At 50.8% G+C, this 5,392-nt stretch overlaps 1 pseudogene; it reads right to left on the reverse strand.

The window, feature by feature from the left end:
- Positions 1-2,663: 2,663 nt before the first annotated feature.
- LOC111525637 lies at positions 2,664-3,653 on the reverse strand (annotated as a pseudogene).
- Positions 3,654-5,392: the final 1,739 nt, after the last annotated feature.

Consider the following 5,392-nt stretch of genomic DNA (forward strand, 5'->3'; position numbering starts at 1 on the left):
GGTCTCCCGCATCACGTCCCGGTACAGGGCCCTCTGCGCGGGTCGCAGGCAGCCCCACTCCTCCCGAGAGAAGTACACGGCCACGTCGGCGAAGCTCACGGTCCCGGGCTTTCTCCACTCGGGTACTGCCCCGTTTGGATCCCGAGAAGGGAGCCGAGCCAGAGGCGGCGCCATGGGAACTGTCAGCCCCAGCGACGAATCGGTCACCTCCCCTGGCCGGGCCTGGGCATACGGAACCTCCCGCGCCCGAGAACGCCTCCTCGGCCCAGTCCCAAGGGAAGGAGGGAGGTCACTAGAACCCCCGAGGGCCCACTAGAGGGGATGGAAACTATGGAAACTAAGGGCCGATGGCTGCGAGTCCATAGTCAGAACTGGACTATTTCTTCAAAAAAAACTGCGGCTGCGCGACCTCTCGACCTTTGCCCCTGAGCAATTGTACCCAGGACGACGCCCCCGCCTCCACCCCCAGGAAGCGTTCTCTCCGTGCCCTATTCCAAAATGGCCCTTGCGGCTACAGGCGCCGGCCTTGAAAACCAGCCGCGCATGCTCTGGCCCCGCCCGGTGAGGCGGCACAGCTCAGAGCTCAGCCCGGGTTTGCGGAAACAAAGGAGCCTCCCGCGGAAAGGAACCGTCGTGAACTCAGAAGTTAGTTTTCGTCCTTGGACCTTTTTAGAATCGGGCTCCAGCCCATCACCCTCTCGTTCTGTCCTCAGGAAGGGCGGCAGCAGTCTATTCCCAATGTTGAGAGCAAAAGGTGTGAACCCAGAAATTCCGAGATAGATCTCAATTACTTGCCAAGGTTGACGACACGCGCGTGACAGCCTCAGGAAGTCCTCACGACCTGTGCCCAAGGTGGTCGGGACACAGCTTAGTTCTATACATTTTATGGAGACAAGAGACATCAATCAGTGTATGTAAGAAGTAGGGGCAACTTGAAGCAAAGGCAGGAAGACTTGAAGCAGGGAGGGGCTTCCAGGAAGCTGAAGGTGAGGCACAAACGGTTGCATTCTTTGGAGTTTCTGATTAGCGTTTCCAAAGGATGCAATCAGATACGCATCTATGTCAGCCAGCAAAGGGGTGACTTTGAATAGAATGGGAGGCAGGTTGGCCCTAAGCAGTTCCCAGCTTGACTTTTACCTTTAGGGTAGTGATTTGGGGGCCCCAAGATTTATTTTCCTTTCACAAAAGCCATGGAGTGGATACAGGAGACCCTCCTCTATTGTAGGCTTGTTGGAGCTTGAAATCTGTGGAGCTTCTAGGTGGCGGAAGCAGCCAGGAGAGTAGGGTAAGGTTGAGAAGGTCAGAGAGTCCTCTCTTGTAGGAGCTTCTCCCATGTGCTGTGCAGGACGCCTCCCGACCGCCTGTCTCCCTCTAGCTGCAGCCAGGCTCTCAGCTCCCCTCAGGTCCTGCCCCTACGCTGATGGCCCAAGACTCCTCCCTCAAAACCAGCTCATCCCTTTCTTACCCCAACCTGCTACCCCTAGGATCTTTATCTTAGTGATTGTCGCCAGCTCTCCCACCAGACCTCCATCTCACACTTCCTGATGCCCTACTCCGTGCTCCACGTGACTTCATACATGTCCTGTGTACTGGAGTCAGAGTCATCTCCAAGGCGCCTTTTAGCTCTTAGTGGGCTCTTTAGTTGAATCTAGGCCTAGATTGAGAATCGTCTGTGATCCTATCTACCGGGAGGTCCAGGCACGAGCATCTCTTGAGTCCAAGAGAATGAGATCAGCCTGCTCAACTTAGGAGACCCTGTCTCAAAAATAAATAAGAAAAAATGAAAGAATACAAATTGTATCTGTTTTACATGTACTCAGGGATCTTCACAAGAGAGAGCAGTCAGAAAAAATGGCCGAAGCCAAGTTTGGCTTTTATATTTCTTTTTTTTTTTTTTTTTCAGAGACAAGTGAACATTTATTTTTATGGCTTTCTTCCTATGTGTATTTCAAGTCTTTTTCAAAACAAGGCCCCAGGACTCTCCAGATTCAATTATGTCCTTGGGCTTGGTCGGCTGCTGCAGGAGTCTTAAGGAGCCTTGTACAAATGCTAGAGCTACTCATTTACCAACATTAAACCCTAGGATAGATGCAACAGAGCAAGACTCCTTCCTCCATGGAATGTGCTGATTTCAGATGACGCGGCACCCAATGTAAAAAATGCTGGAATTTTTCCTTGGAACTGGACTGTGATGAGAAGTGCTTGCCATGAACATAAGTTACTGTCTTTTCTTTTCTTTTTTTGAGACGGAGTTTCGCTTTCGTTGCCCAGGCTGGAGTGCAATGGTGTGATCGCTGCTCACCACAACCTCCGCCTCCCAGGTTCCAGCGATTCTCCTACCTTAGCCTCCCGAGTAGCTGGGATTACAGGCATGCGCCACCACACCCAGCTAATTTTTATATTTTTAGTAAAGACGGCGTTCTCCATGTTGGTCAGGCTGGTCTCAAACTCCTGACCTCAGGTGATACGCCCGCCTCAGCCTCCCAAAGTGTTGAGATTATAGGCTTGAGCCATCGTGTCTGGCCAGCTACTGTCTTTTCTTTTCAGTTTTTGAAGATAAAGCAGGAAATAATCTCTGAAGTACTTGATAAAAATTCCCAAAACAACAAAAACACATGCTTCCACTTCATTGATAAAAATTTATCGCAGTTTGGCACCTGAGTCTAGTTCAGCTGACAGATGAGCTGATTGATGCATTCACCCCGATAACCAGGTGTGCCCATCTCCTTGAGGAAGCCCACTCCATTTTTGGTAGCCTGATGGGCCACTGAGAGGTGGAAAGGACTCAAGAACCATGAGAGCTCCTGGAAATGCTTCCCTGGGAAGGCAGTTTAATGAATGAGGTCTTCCAAGCAAATGACACCAAACTTCCCCCGGTCCTCCTTAATCACTGTGTTGTCTGTCAGAGGGATGGTCTTCCTCTTCTTTTTTTTTTTTTTTTGAGACAGAGTTTCACTGGGAAGCTGGGACTGCAGGTGCCCGCCAACATGCCCGCTAATTTTTTATATTTTTAGTAGAGATGAGGTTTCACCGTGTTAGCCAGGATGGTCTCAATCTCCTGACCTCGTGATTCACCCGCCTCGGCCTCCCAAAGTGCTGGGATTACAGGTGTGTGCCACCACACCTGGCCAATGGTCTTATTCTTGACCTTGGCTGGTCCATGTTTCAAAATGAGTTCCCAGACAGACTTCAGATTTGGAAATCCTCAGGCCACATAAGGTTCCACTATACGTAGCGTTTTTAGGTTCTGGGGGGTGACTTTTTACAAAGACACCACTAAAAATTTTCTTTAGGCGAAGTCTTGCAATGGTTCTCTGCACCAGTAAACTCACACCATCAATCCTTTTGATGCATACAACAAAGGCCAAGGAATGTTTATCTGGCAATTCCAAGGCATGAGGTTTCACTTCTAGTCGTCTGAGATGCACCTTGTCACGTTTCTCCTGCCAGGAATCATGTAGGAATGATTCCAGTTGCTTAAACCTGAGCCCTTTTCCTTTCCTCTGCTCCTTCTTTGCCAAAAGTGCCTGCTTTGCCTAGGTGGCTTTGAGGGCTTGATAAGCCCTCCTATTTTTCGGGAGATTTTCTGGAACCAAAAGGATTTTTCTTTGCTCTTGCTCCACCATCTTTCTAGTGGTGCAGCTACTGATCATTTCTTTCTTTTCTTTTCTTTCTTCTCTCTCTCTCTCTTTCTTTCTTTCTTCCTTCCTTTCTTCCTTTCTTCTCTTTTTTTTGACGAAGTCTCCCTTTGTCGCCCACGCCACCGCGCCCGGCCTATATTTCTTAACAGACTATAATTTTTATTTATTTTTTATTTTTTTGAGATGGAGTTTCGCTCTTGTTGCCTGGGCTGGAGTACACTGGCGCGATCTCAGCTCACTGCAACCTCTGCCTCCTGGGTTCAAGCGATTCTCCTGCCTCAGCACCCTGGATAGTTGGGACTACAGGCATGCACCACCACACCCAGCTAATTTTGTATTTTTAGTAGAGATGGGGTTTCACCATGTTGGTCAGGCTGGTCTTGAACTCCTGACCTCAGCCAATCCACCCACCTTTGCCTCCTCCCAGAGTGCTGGGATTACAGGTGTGAGCCACTGCCCCCGGTCAAGAACAATAAATTTTAAAAGAAATGACAGGACAAAGAAAATCTGGCTAGGGCAGTAAAATTTTCAAGGGGAGATCTATGTGTGGGGGAGGGTGTCAAACAGGTGGAAGATATGGATTACTTTGTTAAGTGTGTTTATTCTGGTCCCTTGTGGACTCTAAGGGCTATTTTCTCACCCTGGGGAGCAGAGGCAAAAAGTTTGGGAGAGGCATAAGGATTCAGTGTAGCCCAGGGGGTGTGGTCCCAGCCCTAGGTCTCCCAGGCTCTCAGGCCTCTGAAGGACACAAGAGAAAACTGAAAACTTCCCTTAAGAGCAATGATATTTCTTCCCTTGCAGTGCCCACCCCTCAGCGTGGTGCCTATCACCCACTGTCTGGAAGAGCTCTGGGAGGTACTGGAAGCTCCCATGGGGGTCTGGACCCTCCTGGGAAAGAACCAGGGGCAGCGTTCACAATCCTGGAGGTCAGCCTCTGAGGCCCAGGTCACCAGACCAGTGGATCCACTGAAGGGCCCCTGGCTCAAGCATCGCCAGCAGTGGGGACAGGCAAAGGAGCACAGGCCCGCTGGGCAGCAGGAAGCAGGGGTGGACCTCGCTGTGGGAGAAGTGGGTGCTGTACCAGCTGCGGGAAAAAGGTCACTCCCCGGAGTACCTGGGGCCTGGCTGAAGGTACTGGCGAAGTGTGGCTGCACTGGGGACAGGAATGAGGTACTGGGTGAATGCCAGATGTTGATGTCGGGCAGAGACTGCAGGTTTGGGGAAGGTCTGGCTGCAGGGAGCCTTGGCCAAAAGCTCAGAGACCAGGTCAGTGTTTCTGACGCCAAGGGCTTATGACAGCTCCCAAATAGACTCCTGCTGGTCCCTTCCAAATGTGTTATTTTTCTGAGTGGCCATTGGGAAACTGCTGATTCAAAACTTACCTCTTGCCTTGTCAACTCCCCAAGGCCTACTCATATTCAGGTGACAGAATCAACCTTCACAACAGCAGCATTCAGATGGGTACCGCTGGGAGCCACCCTCATCCCCCACCCCCAGACAGTGCTGGCCAACTGAGGAGCTCACTAGGCAGTGACATTCCCACATGCCTCAAGACCAACCAGAGGAGCCGCCATCAACCACACAGGCAGCTGTTCCAGGGCCTAGGGACCTGGAGAAAGAAAGGTGAACTTTCTTCATCCTAAACTTGAATTCACGCACTGCCACTGAATGGGCCGATTCATAGCGCAGCCTGACTGTAGTCCCATGGGATGTCACTGGTCAAATTAAGTGCCCGGCGTGGTGCCTCCTGC

Source organism: Piliocolobus tephrosceles, unplaced genomic scaffold, assembly GCF_002776525.5.
Source record: "Piliocolobus tephrosceles isolate RC106 unplaced genomic scaffold, ASM277652v3 unscaffolded_26448, whole genome shotgun sequence".
Lineage (NCBI taxonomy): Eukaryota > Metazoa > Chordata > Mammalia > Primates > Cercopithecidae > Piliocolobus > Piliocolobus tephrosceles.